The sequence below is a fragment of the Caloenas nicobarica genome, chromosome 16 (genome assembly GCF_036013445.1).
Source record: "Caloenas nicobarica isolate bCalNic1 chromosome 16, bCalNic1.hap1, whole genome shotgun sequence".
In the NCBI taxonomy this organism is placed as follows: Eukaryota; Metazoa; Chordata; class Aves; order Columbiformes; family Columbidae; genus Caloenas; species Caloenas nicobarica.
The window spans coordinates 7,637,039-7,657,032 of record NC_088260.1 but is presented as its reverse complement, the minus strand read 5'-3'; the positions used below and the strand labels follow the sequence as shown (position 1 = coordinate 7,657,032).

The 19,994-nt window shown below is 38.9% G+C and overlaps 1 protein-coding gene across 5 annotated transcripts in view; it reads right to left on the bottom strand.

The window, feature by feature from the left end:
* The window catches only part of ARVCF (ARVCF delta catenin family member), a 252,174-nt gene that overhangs the window by 175,748 nt on the left and 56,432 nt on the right, over positions 1-19,994 (bottom strand). For all 5 annotated transcript variants that reach the window (XR_010607100.1, XM_065646688.1, XM_065646690.1 and 2 more), the window contains one exon: positions 149-213. The gene's annotated coding sequence lies outside the window, so the exon portion shown is untranslated. The remainder of the gene's footprint in view (positions 1-148; positions 214-19,994) is intronic.

Here is a 19,994-nt window from a genome sequence, read left to right as displayed (position 1 = left end):
AATAAGATGCAAACCATTGAATTTCTGAGAGGTGTAAAGATAATTTTTAAAAAGGATAATTATTTAAGACTATACGGAATGACAAAGCAGCAAAATACTCAAAAGAGATTTGGTAAACAACTGCAGCAACACAATAGAAGCACAATACCTTTTATAGTGTTCCTTTCTTGTATTGGCTTAAGGTAGAAATTCTCCCTTGGTTTGATGATAACTCTGTCAGAGAAACAAACATAACAAAAAAGACATGTTTTATTCCATCTAGCAGAAGTAGGAAGAGGGTAGTATTTTTAAATAATTGATAACATTTACATAATACAGTGGAAATCTATTAGTTCTGTCCCCCTTTGGTTCCCCATCCCTTCCTGAGTCACGCTGGTGTACAAAACAGTTTTCACTTCTGACATCTATTCCACCATCATCTGCGTCCCCAAGAAAATCCCACAGAACCGGAGTATCAAAAGTAAACTCCATAGGAAGAGCTTGCTTGGCTAACCAGAAACCCCCGTCCTCTCGATTTCTGTCCCAGTGCCACCCATATGTGCATATATCAAACATTTCCAAACTTAGAATTCAATCCAATATATAATTAATTCCCCATTGATTCATACATTTAAAAGCCAAAAATGTTTCCTTCATAAGCATACACCACAGCATTTTCAGTCATCCAGGTCTAAATACCATCTAGTGACTCTAAAAATGTCAGCTGTGGCTACATAAATACACCTCATCCCATTTGACATTTTTTCTTCTAGCAGCAGGAAATAAGAGAAATTAGGGCCGAAAGACATTCGCCTTTGAAAGGCAACAGAAGGAACTCAACATTTTTCAACATCTCATTGTTTTTGTTTGAGCTTCAGGTAGTGTTCCCATTACAGCATTTTTTATCCTAGAAATTTCTCATCCAGATACCAAGCAGGATGCTTCGTCTCAGATTCCCAGTCTCCTTCTCTCTTTCTGAAACCAAGACTTGGACCCTTCCCCTCCGCTCCTCCTTTGGCTGGAGGGTACAGTAAGGCCAAATAAATGTAAGTCAGTAAGGAAAAACACTTCAATCCTGCAGATGCAAACAGATGCTAAAACAAAATTACAAATCTGTGATGTAAGATGAGGGTTTCTTTGAAGACTAATTTCTTTCAGCTTTTGTCTCATAACGAAAATACAACTGCCTCCTCTAAGTAGGCTAATTTTATGTATTTTATTAAAATATTCTCCATTTTTAAGGAGAAATAATTCATGATTTATGTTTAGTGTCATCTGGAGCAGACAAACCTTTCAGTTGATTCAGAGTCAAGAAGACCAACAGCCTAAGGCATTTGTCTTGAATTGGGAACACCCTAGGTAAGACCCAGATCTGCTATAACCTTCATGTATGTCTGTGGGCTATTTAAGTCTTTTCTATCATATAATCTGGAAAGCAACTGCATCTTCCTATTTCACAAGATCTCATTAAAAATATATCTAAAATACCATGAGGTATCAGGTACTGCTACCTTGTGAGTGACAGCCCCTGATGGTCTGTCTGGATCAGCTAATGCTGACAGACCGCGCCGTTCTTATCATCTCCTCGTGGGTACAGTCCAACTGACACTGGGAAACAAGTGTTGGTTTATTTTGGCTGATGCCAGCTAAGAGCTTGAGTCCCAAACCCTGGGCAGCCTGGAGCTCCCTGACACTCATGGCTACACTGCAAAGTCCCTTTTTCAGCCTTGGTTGCTGGTCACTTGATAACATGACCTGGACTGCAGCAGACAGAGAGGAGTAAAGAACCCACCAGCTGGGACCACATGACATTGAATAAAACACCTGTACGTCATTACAGAAATGCTGCTTCATTCCAGCGATACTTCCATCACTGATTTTAATCAAGTATCTCACAGCTCTCAGATGAGAAAGGTGGAGAAAAATCTGTAATGCCTTTTCAAATTGCTTGTTATCTCTCACTTGTAACTAATTACCCCAGTCGCACTGTTAGAGATTCTGAGCAGTTTTATGTTCACTCACCAACAAAAGACTAAAAAAAATGAAATCAGAGAATTAGTCTCTAGCTATAATAACTAATTAAGATAAATCTTTTCAGAATGAGGAACTTAACAGAACATCAAGACACTGACAACTGCAAAGTGCATGTGAAAGTAAAGCATCTATCAGCAAACAATTTCTTGCCATTCAGCAAGATCCACAATTACATCCCAACCACCACTTTGTTCTTCTCCTACTCCAGCAAATGTAATTAGTTATTAAAACTTCTTTCTAATGTGGTAAGAATTTGAGCAGTTTACGGAACTATAGGAAAGCTTAGGGACAAATTTTGACGCTGCACCATCGCAAGTGTTTGCGGTACTGACAGATCAGCATTTCTACACAAGCAGCGTGATGGAAAGTCCTGTAGCAATCCATCCTACCATTCGGTTTTCCTAATGTCTTTTTTTGCATCGTCTGCTAAGCCTGGACTGTGCAAGAAGCTCATACCCTCCAATTGTATGTTTTCCTTGGCAGGGGCTTCGTCACATATAAATCACCACAAGTACAGGCAGAGCTGAACAGTTTTCTTTGAGCTGTGTTTTGCATCTGCTGTGATTTACTTTTCTTAACCAAGAAACAAGGAGGTGAGGAAAAGGAATTTTTTTCACTAAACTCCTTCTTTCACCTTACATCCCTATTTGCTAAACTGCTGTTTTATTTCACAGAGAAATGTAGGATCTTCTGACTGACAACATAGTTCTGCTTTTATATAAGGTATTGGACGGCAAACATGAGGTATGTACATTATACAGCTCAGTATATGGGTATATACCCTGTCACAACTTGCATCAAAACGTATGAAACAGTCATGGGAAGTGAGGTCTCTCCACTTGAAGATGAGATGCAAACACAGCTACCACATACCACACTTAACAGCAACACCACACTCAGTATAAGGCTTTCCATCAAGAGCCAAACGACAAGCTGTTAGATATTCTAATATTTACACTCAATTAGCTTTAGAGATTTATTTAAAACAGCATTATTTTTGTGTTACTTATGAGCTTCGAGTTCCCTTATAAACTCCTACTCATTGTTAATTATCATGTAGATCAGCATGTTAATGCCAAGCAGCCGTTGACTAAACCAGCTCCTACAAACACGGCCGCCGTTTGGACAGAGCTGTGGCAAAACGCCCGGGACGTTCCAAACCCCAAACAGCTCGGTCACCGCGGCGGATACACAGACCGCTCAAAAGAGATGCTCTGCCTAACAGCACTTACTGCCAATAAATTTTATATAAATATTACAAAAGTGGTAAAGAGCCCATGCATCAGTACACAGACGTATCATAGATAAGAACTGCGGCTTTTTAAAATGTCAGGACTGAAAACGTACAACAGCCTATAAGATGTTGCTCAAGTCATTACATGCTAACAGTGATATAAATCATTTATTAAGGAAACGATGGCTGAACTAACTCTGGCAAACTAGATGCACCTATTTCCTTGACTATGTTAGTGTGCTGATAAAGACATGGCATATTAAACAAAAATTTATGAGATATAAAACTACAAAAGCCAACGAACAGTGATTCATTTCAATGTGCTATGATACAAGCAAGTGAAATTAAAGCTAATCCTTTCTGCTGAAGGAAATGTCACAGACTTTTGTGTTTGCTAAATTAATATTTATAAGCAGCCCAGACAGTTTAGTGGTTTTAATATAGAACTAGGATTTTCTCCTAAACATCAAACAGAGAAGTTGCATTAAAACTGCAGTTTCTTGATTGCCACAAACCTAACTGACAGTATTTCCAAGATTTGTTTTCCATCATGTCATACAGATTAGCGACTGTACACAACAGGGAGATTTGCAAAATCCACAAAGTAGCCATGAATTATACATTCCTAACTCTTTAAAGTTAATGCATAATAATCTTCCTATCAAGAGCCTGCTGACAGCTGCTACTACTATTTTCCTAATATTTCTCATTACAAACAGAAACCTAGGAACGGAAAAACAAGCAGGTATACACAGAATCTAATATCACACCGGTGCACATACATATTACATATCTATGTAACCAGTGAGACTTTGCCAACAACATTGTTTCAAGAAGTAGCAATAAAATTGAAGCTGAACACCTTTTATAAAAAAATTAAATTTAAAATTTTCCTGCCTAATATGTATAAGAATTCATCACACCCAATGAAATTAAAACACAGCATTTGACCACCTTTTATGCAAATTTTGAAAAAGAATTTTGTTATATTGTATGCTAATATGGAGTTTCATTTAATTTAGCTGATGAATTACCTAATTTTGCTTTCCAGTACACTAAGGATATCCCAATCCAACATGATAGCTTTTCATGGGGTAACCAAAGTCACCTTATATGTATTACAGAAAGAGGGGAAATATATTCATTTAAAATGGGAGGCAAATGTGGTCTTCCAAAAGTTTATAATGAAATTTAAGCTTGAAAAAAAAAAAGAAGAAAAAAACCACTGGTTTTCATGAAAATACAACATTAGTGCCAGTAAAGTTGGACAACACAAGAAGAACTGCAACTGCTGGTAACAGAGTTATATTGAAGATAATGCTTTAGGTTAATTATTGTAAATAAAATTCCAGATTATTTTTTTAATCTAAGTTGAATCATCCACCAAATACAGATTTCAGTAAGTAACAACTCCCAAACCAACATTTTTATGTTGCAAGGATTGGCAATGAAAAATCATTCCTCTTTCAAATACATTTGCTGAAGAATATTGCACTTAATACAGATTTTGATTGAAAGAGTCAATCAGTAAGATTAATTTATCATTAAACAAGATCTGAGTATAGGTTTAATTTATTTTCTTACAGCTTACACTTTTCTCCCCCAACATAACATTATACACCAACTTGTTCAACTCCAAATGTAAGCTTAACATTTAACTAATAAACTTGAATTTTTGTAAGAATTATTTCAGATTTGAAAAATGTGCTCTGTAGAAGAGCTGTTTTCTAAGTAACACCGCAGTTTCTAGTGACTAGTAATCGTATTCTTGTTACTTAATAGCTATATTATACAGTGAATTTACACGATGAAATGTAATTTTAATGTTTCCAAGTGATCTAAATGCCATTGAAATGGCTTTAAAAATAAGAATGTTCAGTGCAGCCATCCACAACCATCAAGATCATGAAAAGCCAAATGATCTTCGCCTATTGAAGACTTTTAACTTGAGCATGACACAGCGTCCCACCCAACCAAGAAGTCCAACTAAGAGTCTGGAGGTGAAAAACGGCTTCTGAGCTTGATTCCCCCATTCCGGGTCCGAGGTCCAGTGCCGAGGCCCTGCAGGCCGCAGCCTCAGCAGGGCGGACGGACGGAAGACACCAGAGGAGACCAGGAGAGGAAATAAGAAAGGAGGAAGCTCAAAAGAAAGGGAGAAAATCAGAAAGAAGCAAATTGTTTCATTTGTGGGTGAACAGCCAAGTTCAACACTGACTGCGAGACACCAAATACAGCGGACTCCAGCTGTGCATTTAGCCAGGGGTTTGTATTTAAATTTCTTGGGGTGATCTATTCAATTCACTGTCATATTTAATTGAAATGCTAGATGAAAAGAACCAAGAAGTGAAGGTCTTCCATTTGGCCCCTATTTGAAAATGTTTTGATGAAGATGAACAAAAATGGGAAGTTTCATACACGTGTGTCATGGATACTCTACCAGGTTTTAAACTCACTTACTGTACAGTCAAACTATAAAGTTAAGAGTGCCTTTAAATAACGCCCTTAGCACAGATTTCCCAAAGCAAGATGGAATTTTTAGATGTAAACTATAAGAAGAAAATCTCTGTTGACAATTTTAATTCAAAAAAGAAAACGTCAGTTTACCATTCGTATCTTACTGTACCCATACAACACAGATTAGCTGCTGTAAAATAGATCAGCTGCTATAAAACCGCACCACGCTGTACCAGCTCGGCGATGATGACAGGACCCAGAAGCCCTGTGCAGGCACCACTGTCCGACGGTTCTGTGGCGATGGGACATCATTCCTGCCCCTTAATGACGCTGCGCTGGCTGCCACGGGCTGGCATCTACTGGCTTGGCAACTGAATCGGTGAGGTCTCAACTCTGAACAAAAGGCAGCTACCACGTATTTTGTCAAGTTAGGAAATTTCTTCCCGAAAATACGTATTCGAAAATGGTCCAGTTTTTTCTGAGCACGCTCTCTGTGCACAAATGGAGGAAGAAAAGCAGCCTGAAAGGAAGTTTCACAACTAGCAACATTTTGTGAATAAAATTGTAGGGCAGCCTAGCTTAAGAACTGTATTTTCTCCATAAATCTGTATTCATACTGAACAGTCTTACTAGTCCATGCTGACAAGTTGAAGCAATCACTATTACAACGGTACCTGTCCCCTGTGACTGGCATGAGACCTTCAACCACAGATATACAGATGACCATTACATGCTAACAAAATTAAACGAAAGGAATGTGAAATACAGGTAAGATTGAAGAAACCACATAGAGAACAACAATTTGCTGAAGGTCAGAGCCATGAGAGAGAAGCCAATCTCCTGAATCTCAAAACTAATCCCTAACGCAGGAGTAACACCTTCCTCTCATCCTTAGGAAAGACAGACAGATGATTGAATGAGGCCTCAATGACATCTTCAACTCTTACAGTTATTTACATAAAGCGGGATTTTTCATTTTTTTTTTTAAACAGGAACACAGAAAAGTAGCTTGAAACGACTGGAACCCCCATAGGAAACCTGCAGAATCCACAGTATTCCCAAGGACAGTAGGAGACGCACACATCTTCCAGAAAAGAGATCAGGTAGATGCATGTGCATGCCGCTAAACCTGGTGAGCATTCCCAAACTAAGAAACTACATACAAATGGCTAAGAAATCAAAAGGTACAAGTAGTCAGATTATTTCAGATGTGCTTGCATTTTTTTTTTTTAATTTTATGTTCCACAGAAGCATTGATTTTACCAACGAGGTTTCAGAGGAAATTGCAAGGTTGTGAAATCTGTCACTGGGGTGACAGTGAGAGAGTGCAGTGTGTCTGACTTTCACAAAAATTATGTATATTCTATTTAATTGTATAACAATATTTCCATTTGTCTTTGTTGAAAAATAATTTAGTAAGTGCTATTTATTAATGATGACCTGAAGGGAGAAGTTAATACGAAGAGAAAAAGCAGGATCTCTACCCAGTCACGCATACAAAATAGTGTTACATTAGCACAGATTAAGATCACTAATATAAATTGCTTTGATAAAGCAAGGTGAAAATTAAAGGTGAAGTGCTGTAGCAATCTAAAATGAAAAACAATTGCCAGGGAAAGATATAAATAGCATTCACACTCATTGCTCTGTGAGTGTAAAAGAGATAGGGAGGAAGAATATCAAAGGATAGAAGAAATCAATCATTTGTAGTTGTTATAAATCAGAGCTTAGTAACCTTTCCTGGCAAACTGGGAATTCACCCACAAAGCAGAGGTAGCTTACTGAAGAAGGAAATACGGAGAATATTTGTATTCCAAGTCCCAGAACTCTTACAAACTGTATGCTTCATTTTAACACACTCAGGCTACCAGGCAGTCATATTACTTCAGCTATTTATAGACACACCAACTTATTCAAATACTTGTCTACAGTTTTTTTCAATTCCTAGGACAAAAGTGGCTAAAATATTACCTTCCAGAAGTATGTGTTGCCACATTCACAAAAATGTTATGTATCTATAATCTTATGTTAATTGAAACATTGTAAGTACATATATTTATTAACACAGCTTGTTTCCTAGTGCTTTCAGTTCATAAGTTGAAGGACCATAGAATCGTAACAGTTTGCTGGGTTTAATCTGGTCTTCAGACACTAAAAACAAATTCAGCCTCTTATTTTAAAAGGATTAAAATGCAAAAGCAGTAGGAATTTGGTTATCCAGACACTTCAGAAGCAAAAGCATTTGCTTTGCCACATTGTTTCCTTTTTATGGTGAGTGTTCTAATCTCTTTTTCATGTACTACTGTAGCTCTTCTGATATAGAAAAGTTATTACAATTGTGCTGTAAAGAAGTTGAAACAATTTCTTAGACCGGCAGGGTTTTATATTTATCTTTAAGGTCAATGAAGGAAGATTAAATTAAATCATATTCCTAAAACTGAAATATTACTAATTTCAAGCAACTTCCTGTTGCTTTTTCTAAGAAATATTGAGGGGGATGCACTAGGGAAAACCTAAACAATAAAGTGTGTTAGGATTCTGAGAGTACAAGCAGCTAGATTAAAAAAAAAAAAAAAAATTAAAAAGTAGATTTATCTCAATAGTTGCCTTTCCTTTTTAAACCTGCAGACACAGACCACTAGAAATTCAGCAATTACAGTAAACTGGTTAATGTGGTTCAGTGACAGGCTGACCTCACAGAGTCCCAAATACTGTATTTTGTTACTAGTGGAGACATAAACAAGAGACCAAAGACGTCTTTGAATGGCCAAATTAACCAACTAAAGACAGCAGTGGTGGTACTGATGAGTACAGCACATGCTGGAAAGCCCAGCGGTGAAACATGCTGACACCAAATAAACGTGTGAGTGGGAAGAACACAGAGACAGAGACTCTGGCAAGGGAAGGCGCTCAGGAGACCCACACGGCCCCTGCAAACAGCGGCAGCAGTGCCAAGTGTGAACTGGCAACGGCTGCGGGTGCCAAGGGGCGTGGGGAGCAAAAACCAGCCAGCTGGCAGTCCGGATCCATCCCTCGGTGCATCCATCCCTCTCGGTGCATCCATCCCTCTCGCCGTATCCATCCCTCTCGGTGCATCCATCCCTCGGTGCATCCATCCCTCTCGGTGCATCCATCCCTCTCACCCTATCCATCCCTCAGTGTATGCACCCCTCTCGGTGTATCCACCCCTCTCACCATACCCAGCCCTTTCATCATAGGCACTGCATGTGGCTGCTGTGATAACCTGCCTCGATAAATAATAGAAGGTAGGAAATAGCAATGGACTAATTAATACTAACTAATATTCTTAATACCTAATCTAGTGTCTGTAGAGAACTTTCTTTTGCCTAGGCAGAGGAAAAACGAGGAAAAAAAATACAGGCAAGCAGGGAAACAAGGCGAATAAGTTTAACAGTGAAGATGGCATGCATTGAGTCTGTCCTACAGAGCTACCACTTGGTCAGGAAAGGGAACAGGTATTTAACAGAAGAGAAATAAATAGGTAAACAGTTCACATATATTTGCACCATGCTACAGGTCCTGCTATTCATGTTGATAGAAGGATTAATATACATTCCTGGTAAGATCAGGAAGTGTGGAACCACATTGCTTTTAAAACATATAGATTTATCAGTATACATTTGATAAACCTGTTGAATCAGTGTTTCAGTACCATATAACCTTTCTCCTTTTGCTCCCACAACAAACAGAAATAAAATGAGAACAACAGAGCATTTGGAAGTGTGATCCACCGGGCTGCACTCTTCATCTCGCTGCTCTCAGATGTAATTGAGATATTGTGCCTTACAGAACCTTTTTCTCGAAGCACACTGCTCATTACAGTTCAAGACGACATGGGAAACCACAAATCAGTAAAAAAGCTGGCAAATCTAATTTTAGTTCTGCCAGCCTGGACAGTGTCCTCTTAACAAGTACCAAGTGCGATAAAATTGATGAATGAGCCTCACTGTCAGAAACACAGAAGCAATAACTCTACCGCACAAGTCTTATTTGCATCTTAAATATTTATAATCTGCAGATTTAAGAGACAGAATATGGCTGCACATCTGTTCCTTTAATCTGAACGCGTGCCTTTCAATGTGAGCAGCTCAGCAACTGCAAGTCCCACACACAGCACTGCTGGGGACCGGGCCATGGATACTGGACCATCAATGTTCGGATGCCAGTTTTCTCCTCTCTCATTATATTGTTCCTCCTGAATGATTCAGTGATGTCTCTGGTTTCTGTGGCATCGAAAAAGCAGCAAAGGATTGATGAGGCCAAAAATATTGGTCTCAAAAAACCTCAGCTTGACTAGGTATTTATTAAGAAAATATATTTCTTACAAGTAACGTGGAAATCAGCAAGAAACCTTGATTTCCAGCCACAACAGTGCCACAGGCTGTAGGTGCTTCTTAGATCTCAAAACATACAGAAATGAAATGGATCCTATTAATATAATATCAGGTATAATGACGCCATATCAGCCTTGCAAAATTGCACAAAAATATATTTTGTCTGCAACTTGCTAAAATAATAGTAGTGAACGAAGAAATCATATTTTAGTTGATGTCAACAAATGTAATCACCTTGAGTAGGCTGAAAAAAATTTGCAAAGCTTCTATATATTAAGCTGCTCATTTAATGCTAATACTTCTCCATGATAAAACAAAACGAGCTGCTATACCCTCTAGGTCTCATCTAAGTCTTACTTTTTGGTGCCTTAGAAAGAGAGATGGACTTTTCTGAGTCACCCAGAGGTCACCCAGACACTACAAGAAAGCACAGAGGCAAATATACTCTGCACTGAAGCCCTGCTATTAACTTATTTTGATTAACAGTACCAGAGTTTCAATAACATGAATTTTATGTTATTAAATAAAACTTAGTTGTCCATAAGTGTTTATAAATTTTGGTAAGTCTACAGCATATATTTTCTTAGAGTTGGTATACGCATAAGCTTATTATTAAAAAAACCTAATAGTCTCTCTAACTGTTAACCACACACAGCTCTGTACGAAGGCAGTGGGAAATTAGATTGTCCAAGAACTACATAATTTCATACTAGCTGGTAATTAAAAGAAATCACTAAACCCATGGAGGTTTAAATCAATATATGAATAAAAGTTCACATTTAGGTGGAATCAAAATCTAAGGCAAAGGCCACAATAAATCTTAATATTACTCTGCTGTGTTCACTGGTGTTGAGACTTAAAAATTTTAATACCTTCTCTGGTGGAAGTCACAATCTAACATTCTTTTAATTAGAAGTTGTTTAAGAATATGATTGAGCTTTCATTAGGTCTCCGCAATTCACCGTTTTGAAGGGCAGGTTTTAATTGTATGTGTGTCAATCATAAACTCATCCAATTGTCATGGAAACATACAGCCATTCCAGGGAAGAGTCAGATGATTAACTTGGCTGTTGGAACAAAAGTTTTATTGCTGCAATTTACTGAAACTGTCTGGTTTGCATATATTAAGCTGAACAGAATCACAGTAATGGCCATGCTGCTGGACACAGTGTTCTGCCAAGACTTCAAATGGATTTGGTACTTAAATTCTTTGTAGAAAACATGCATTATTCTGATTGTATTCTGTATTTAAGCTAGCAGGACATTATAGGGTATACTTCAACTCTGTAAGACTCATGTTTTTGTCCACCTTCTAACATGACTAATTAGGTTAATTGGGTCAATCGAGAATTTAAGGCACGAGCCAGGCATAAGTTGGGTTTTGTTTGTTTTCTGCATATTTCCTGTACCACCTTATACTAGTTTTCTCAGGTAGAAATTGGCGAAGTGACTTTGGATTTTTTCTTCCTCCATTCCACCACAACATTGAGCCCAGAGGTCCCTAAATTTTTCTTCTTAATCTTCTTCTCAGTGTTGTGTGAGAACGTCCCCAGCAGCCTGAGAAGCACGGCATTTTCAAAGAGAAACGTGAGGCACATTTTGGAGTATACTGTATTTTTAGTAAGCTAAACAGAGCTAAGCCATATGGTCCTACATTTTCACATGATGTAATCTAAAACTACTTATTATTTTTATTTATTTTTTTACAAGCTAAGACAGTCATAGTCTTTACACTATTTTGCACTTCAGATGGGCCTTCTAAAGCTGTTTTGCTTGCAGCCAACTTTTGATAATTTGCTCTGGATGTTCTCCAGGACAAGAAATAAATGGGTGCACTGCAGTGTCAGGCATCACCTGGGACTTTCATAAGCCAAAAGAAACAAAGTTCTAACCACATCCCTGACTGCCGCACACTCCACCACGGATTAAACTAATCTAAGGCACTCCTCTGTAATATGTCTTTATATTGAAATAAGTTAGTCCTTCTGCTGCTGTAAATACAGAAGAATCAAGTTTAATTAACTTGACACAGAGAGATTAAGTTTGGATCACAACTCTCAGCCAACTTCAATAACAATTTCAAATCTTCAGACCTATTTTTGAAAACAAAATGACCGAAGGGAGATGTAAAAAAAAAACAAAACCAAAACCACATTGTAATTTTTGTGTGCTAAATCACCTCATTTTTCAATATATGTAATATATGTCCATCTTAGGCATTGTCCAAGATATACTGGTCCGAGCAGGTAAACATTTGAAAACTATGAACTTCTCTTCCATTTTTGCCTGTCATTTAAAACCTTCCTAGCTGTTTATTCTGACTCTCTAAAACTGTGATAACTCAGAAATGTAATGCAATAGTCCTTGCAAAATCTTGTTTGATAGACAGTACTTTGAAGATACAAAAAAAAAAAATCCCAAATACCATTTAACCACCAGAATTGCCTAGTTGTGAATACACTACTGCTATAGAAACAGGCAGCAAATGCCTACAGCAGGATTTCCCTTGTTCGGATTGTTTACTAGAGAGATTTAGTTGACAGACCAGCAGGTTACTTTGCTGATCTCGTTGCCTGTACTCTGGTTCCACTCACAGACGAATCAGTGATGTTCAAATCTTGTTACCTGAGTCCGTGGCTTCAAAACATCTGACTGTGCAAATAATTATTTTATCCCTTTTCATTTGGCAGGCTAGCTGTGTTATGCACAATATTGTCATAAGGAGATATTATCTTCTCTTTTAGCAATTCAATACACCTTATAATTAAGAATTATTTATTAATACCCCTGTACCTGTCAAGCCATTAACTCCACACAACACAAATGAAATTAGATCTGCCAGGAACCCTGTTAAGACAGAGCAGGACCAAGATTAAAAGCTCTTGCAGCCAATCTTAAAGCTTCTCTTTTATGGTGGTCACTTAACATTTTTTGGGCAAACTGCCATGAGGAATGTCAGCCCGGAAAAGCAAGTAACCTAGCTTAGAAACGGGAAAAATGTCAAGCTTGCTTTGGGCTCGTGCCTGCAACTGCTCCGGCCCTGGGGCTGCCCAGGGTGTGTGGCAGCAGCAGCGGGGACGCTGCGGGTCCGGCCAACTGTGCCCTCCCCGGCAGATCCCAGCAACGTTCCACTGGGGCCAGTGCTCGCCTGGAGGAAGAAAAGCTTGTCCCTCTGCTAGTAATAGCAATGGACATCAGCAGAGAGTTTTTATTATTATTTTTCTAGTAAACATTCACGTTTCATTCTTAATGCTGTAGAAAATATGCTGAATATGTATACTCCAAATAACCTGGCATTTTTCAAATAGGTCTGACCTTGGAGTATAGGACAGCTAGGAGATGCTAGTCTTAGCCATCAAAATGTCCATTAGAGGACCAAGACAGAGGAAAAAAGACCTTGTCTTGTTTTTAATATTTTTAGTTAATGATGGGCATTACTCCACAGGGTTCATTTCCCTACCTCGATGAAGATTTTCCATTATTTAATTCAGTATCCATTTAGCTCAACTCCATAAAATTCATGCTTCTCTTTCTCTATAAAATTCTGCCACTCCTGAGCAGACAGAACAGCAAAAGCAGGTTGGGGCCATGAATCCACTCCTGCAGAGGGACATGTTGCTCTGAGGTCAATAGGCCAAGAACTGGCTCCTGGCGGGTGCTGAACACTGTTCACTCAACACACAGCAAGTACCACTGCTGGTACACGATAATGCTTCATTATGAGTTTTTGAAGTGTTATTGCTTTTTCCGACCAGCACAATCCTTGTTCTGTGTTCTTTTTTTCCTCCCTTCGCTTTCCACAGAGCACCAGAACTAACTCAGTAACATTTTGGTTAGAGGAGGTGTCTTGTTCCAGACTGGTTCCAGGTTCCGTACCACCCATCCATTTCACCAAATCGCTGGATTACAATCCTTTTCCCAGCATATTTGCCCCAAGGAAAAATGCGAATGACAAAATGTTTCTTGCCTCATCTGTTCCGCATTGGTGCAGAGCTCTACAGCTAAAATCCGTATCAGAGCCAAAAGCTTGGGCATGACTGAACTTTAAACAAGCTAAACATCAATTATTTTGATTTATAGACCCAGGAGACCAAGCCAATCACAAAAGACTAAAGTAAAATTAATTTGCTATTCAGAGCTGTCTGTAAGACACACTTAGTCTGAGAAATATAAAAAAATCAGTAGTAAGTAAATTGTGTAATTGTTTCCGTTGGACAAAATGGCTTAAATTTCCATCTTTATTGTGGTCCTATGCCCAGAACAGTCCTTGCTCCATCCAGGCACTGAACCTAGGATTCCCTCCCCATGCCACACCGTTGAGTACGACTGACTTAGACCAGCACTGAATATACAGCATCTCAGGCTGTACCAGATTTATGGTATCTCTATAACTGGACTATCTCTGGCATCTGTTTGGGAGGCACAGCATAAGGCAAGTTCATCGGTTCAAACTTCATTTATAAATAGATGCTGCAGATGCATTTCAGAGTAGATGTTGTAGACTCTTTATTTTCCATTTGAGAACTTTGCATCTTTTAGGTAATGCACATACATAAACACAGAACATTAACATAACAGCTTAAGAGATGCAATTTGGCATATTTTAAGCTACACAAGAATTTGCAGTTTAATGACAACCATCAAAATGGTTGTTAAATGCAGCTCATGTGGATCAAAAGGTGAACTGGTGAGTAACCCTTGTCAGCCAACCCGCCGTGCAGCACGACGGGCAACGTGCCCGTGAGCAGAGCTGCTCGGAAGGGCTGAATGGCACTGATAGCACAGTCATCCACCTTTCAGCCACTCAGACTGCCCCCTCCATCACAAACAACAAATCCACTTCCCGAAACTAAACTGCTTCATAAATCCCACTCATTCAATAGTGTAATTGTATTTCTGCAGCTTAGGTTGTGGCAACAGAGAATGAAGCAAGTAGGAAGAGAAGGCTTATTGTAAAAGGTGAAGTTCCCTTTTATATTGAAATCTTTTTGTTATGAATAACAGACGCAGAAAGGAAGGACAACTATTGATGAATCAGTGATAGAATAAAAACTTAATCATTTGCTGAGGTCATTTAGTCAGTCAGTACTAGAAGATCAGAAAGCTTCTAATTTAGTTCTTCACAGAAGCAGCTCCCTGCTGTTAACAACTTCACAATGAATTTTCAGCATTTAACTTCAAATCAAAATCAGTACTGTAGCTAAATGCTTCTATATCAGGTACTAAGTCAAACACAAACCTCAAATTCTGGGCAGAAAACATCACCAGCTATTTACAGTTCAGGCAATTCCTGTGTACAGACAATAAAACAAAGAACATCTCTCAATCTAGCAACTGAAGTCTGATTACAGAAATAGCTTTAATGATAGTTTATACAGTCAGTGAAGTTCCAAACAATATCTACATCAATCTAAATCAAATATCTGGTTTATAGTTATTATTTTAGGTGTCTGCTTCTGTTTTAGTAGGTGTAATGAGAACAGTGGTCACAATGATATTCAAAAAGAGAAAAAAATACAGCTGAGTTTCTGCAATGACACAGAATGCAGTCTGCTAACACCTGACACCTGATAACTTCACTGTGTCCATAAAACGTATTACTACGTGTATGTGTTAGAAACAACCATATTCTTGGCTCCTTACTCTCCTATAAAACAGGAGAGTGGAATTGCTCTCCTAAGATTCATAAAGAGATTCTGATTTCATCCAGGAAAACCTCCATCTTTCTCTTTGCAACAGAAAGTTCTCCCACCTCAACCTGTTGTTCTTTGCAGCTCCAATATAATAATTCATGGCTTTGTGAACAGTGCTGTAAGTTTACACCACTAGACAAAAACCACCACACCATGGCAACTAAAATTTTCTGAGAGCTATTTACAGCCTGTAAGAAATTAAGATACACTTATATTCAACAAGTGTCTCTTTTTCTTTCTTATGGGTTCCATAAAAGATACTTCATTTCACACTATATATTCTATGTTTATGTATAACGCCAGCTCCATAAGCCCTGACTCAAAGAGAATAACTTCTACTAGCCAAAGAAATCAGCCCTGGCCATGCTCTGGGAGATTTGCCAGAGAAAAACGAGCTCTATGGTGAAAGGTCATTAGGAATAAGAGACATTCTTTATGCTGGGCTGGGTAGAGAGACTAATCCACTTCTTTTGGTAGGAAGTATGCAGGTAGGGGACGAGCAAGCTTTAGTTCCGGACTCCTCCACTCCGGCTTTTCTAAGTATATTCAGAGACTCCACCATTTTGACCTGCTTTTCTTTTGGTTTTGATGTCATGCGCTGCAAACCCCAGCATTATGCTTACTCGGACAAATCTATTGTGCTATGCTGGAAATCCTCTCTAATAGTGTGGGGGATGCTGGCAGTAAGGGCAGTAAGTCAGTTGGCTGCTGTTATCATCAATCAAGCATGAAGGCTCTGCTGTTCTGCGGCCTGAATTCTTTATCTAACTGATTAGTCATACAGTCCAACTGTATTACAGTATTGCTTCCCAACTCCCATTACAGAACTCCTCCATTTGGAGTATTAAAAAACCCAGCTGATGAGCTCAACTTTGCATGAAAGATGCTTTGGAGAGGAAGGAGGGGAAGCAAAGCAGCAGAGGACAGAGAGACACAGTCCCCTCATCCCCACACATCTTCACGCAGAAATGAAGTGAGGGAAAGCTTGCAAATCAATTCAGAAGCAAATAAAGCAACAAGAGGCCACCAAGACAAACACCAGAAAGCTATTTTAAGGTTCAGACTGAATTAAATACACAATGAAATGAAGCATGGCAAGGAAACAATCTTACTGGCAGAATTAGCCTTTCTTTTCCTGTTTGTTGGACAGCTGAGAAAGGCATTTCAGAAGAAGAGTATCAGTAACATGACTAGGTTGAATTTGCTTTTTGTTGTGCTCAGGGAGGTTTCCTATTTCAATAGCCCTCCTAAGAAAAAGAAACAGATCCCTTAAAAAGCACGTTCCCCTGTTATTTTCTCTATCACATTCTGTACTGTTCCCCATAGAGACCGTATGTCAAAGGTGGCCTCTTTTGACTTTGCAGAGAAGTTACTACTCAGCTATTTCTCCTATCCAAGAAAAAGAAAAACACCTTGCCCAAGAATCCGATTTCTGGACTGTAACCTGCTTGACTCTTTTCCCATACACCCCTACGCATGCACACAGGCCTGCTTGCCAGTAGAGCATTAATCCAGGGACTTTGTAAGGAGCGCTCCTATTTTACCCAGAATCGCTCTACTTTCTGCCTCCCTGACCTACACAAACCTGTTTTATATGCTCATGCAGTTTCTACTACATTTTTCTTTTTCCACTGGAAGTCACACTTTGTTACAAAAACCTTTGAACATAACAAAGTCCAAGCATATCGCAGCCAACAACTTAATCTAAAAGGATGAACATTTACCATAATGATCTCCGCATTGTACAGCTGACAGGCACTAAAATAAGATCCTTTACCCATAAATGTCTACCTTTAGATAAATGTCTCTCATCTTACACCCTTGCCAAGCAAAATTTTTTTATTTATAATTACATCCATCTTGTCTTAAAAGCAGGGTTACCAATCCAGAGATTTCTTTGTTTCCTTTTTTTCCAGCACCTGGCACCGCTCTCCTGTTTTAGAGCTTTTGCACACCCTGAAGTCCTCAGCACTTGTCCATAAACAGTTGTACCCAAGTGTCTCTCAAACAGCTTTTCTCTCCAGTGCAACCTACGGAGAGCCAGATATACACTACACGAGTGTCTCTTCTGCTGTTTAAAATATTCCATTCTCACCATACCTGCTAGTTTCAATATTCAGTAGCTAAAGCACTGCTGAGCAGGCACCCAGTGGGATTTCAGAGCAGAATGTAAAGAGGAATTACCTAGGAAAAAAAAAAGCCCGCAGTGATGGAGCCCTGCAGTCAGAAAATGCTCCAGTTGCAAAGGCCTCTCCCACCAAACGCTGAGGGTATGAGAGAAACAAGACAAAACGCAGATGGGCCTGCCCTTCCATCCTGGTCAGATAAACCTACCAAATGCATGTCCAGAGAGCTGACTGTAGTATTTGCAAGATAAATAAAAACAAATCCAAGTACAATCGCTATCAATATACAAGACAAATAAAACAAGCATGCTCTGTAAGTGGCTATTCTGTACTAGATTGCTCTGCTGTCTTCTACCATACATTGATACAGGTAAAGACAATTGCAAACAGAAACAGGATTATTTTGCACTCCTTATAACAGGAGCTGGCTTTTTTCGGTTTAATATGCATCCACAGAGACCCAACCACAACTGTCATCACAGCTACATTTTTCTCTAGTGAGTTTCTTGGGAAAGGACTGACTTCATTTTTCTCATTTGTACTGTGCCAAGCACAGTACGGACTTAGTCCCAGTTGCGGCCTCCAGGCACTGTCACAACATAGTCAGCAGACAAGCCACTTGATGTGCTCAATGCAAAATTCCTCGCTTTTAATAGGCAGCTTGAAAGATGCGAGGATAAAGCACTGCAACAGTGGTAAACACGACGTGAATGTTCTTTTTAAATAAAGCTGCTTACTCCTGCTTTTTACTGCTTACTCCTCCATTCTCTCTCCTGCTTCTGTTACTACCTCTACCTGGGGATATAGTTTACATTTACTATTTGTTCCAAAAGGTGCTTAGGTTACCCCAGGAATAGCATAAAATAAGAAATATGTACAGTGGGCCACAGGGTTAAAATGACCCTTTTCCTTTCTTTGCGTTTTTTTTTCCCTAGCATTGCTGAATAAAAAGGCTGAATTGCTGAATAAAAACATTTATTTTTCAGCCCGTAATGATAGGATAAGTGTCAGATGTAACCCAAAAAAGTTTCACTATAGCTCTCTGCAGCTTAAATCCCTGTTAAATCTATTCATATTTGATTCCACCCTCAGAAAGCCAGTTCTCTTCTGTCTTTTATTGTTTATATTAGATAGAGTGAGTCATGGAAATAAAGTGACATGAAACCACATTTACACTAAAGAAATCATCCTACATCTTTTCAGATTCTCTTTCCTGCTATTTCTGTAGCATGCCTCCTATTTAGTCTGTGAGACTGATTACCCAAGCAAGGGCTAAGAGCTCATTCTTGACTCCAGTTATAAGATTTAGCTGCTCACGTTCTCATCTTGGCCAGCCAATTTAGGGGAAACAGATGCATTACAGAATCTGAATGAGAACAGGACTATCTATCTGACCTGTGCCTATAAACAACAAAGTGACAGTAATGCTAAGCAAAGATAATAATCTAAAAGCACCATTACTTTCCTTTCCTATGTGTGCGTAAGTTATGAATACCCTAGAAGGGATGGCTGTCTCTCTGCATGTGAGAGGTCAAGGGCAATCAAACATTTAACTTAAACACCTTGGGCATTATGAATGGAGAGCAGAACATCTTCCAGAAACTGAAATTGGTGCGTTTAAGGTATCAGGTTGGCCATAGATCATAAGGAGGAACACATTCTGCTTTGCGCTTTTGTGATCACTAATTTTTCCAGTCAAACACTATTTCTAATCCAGTCTCCCTACTATGGCAAAAGACAAAGGTGACTTACGCTTTCAGTGATTAAATGAATGAATTAGGTGGCTATGCAGCTGAAAGAAGAAGTTATCTTTTACAAGTAAGATCCTTCTGCAATACTCCAGATGTGGAAATCAGTATTAAGTATTCAACTTACATTACTTTCTTCACTACAAAATGGTTCAACTACATGAGACGCAGATCCAAATATTCCATACCTTTAAAAGAATGCAGATGTTGCATAGCAACTTGCATGCAAGAGATTACATGCTTTCACTTGGCCACACAGTCAAAATTGTAAACCTAACACTGCCAGGTCCACCACTAACCCGTGTCCCTAAGCACCACACATACACATCTTTTAAACACCTCCAAGGGCTGGTGACTCCACCGCTGCCCTG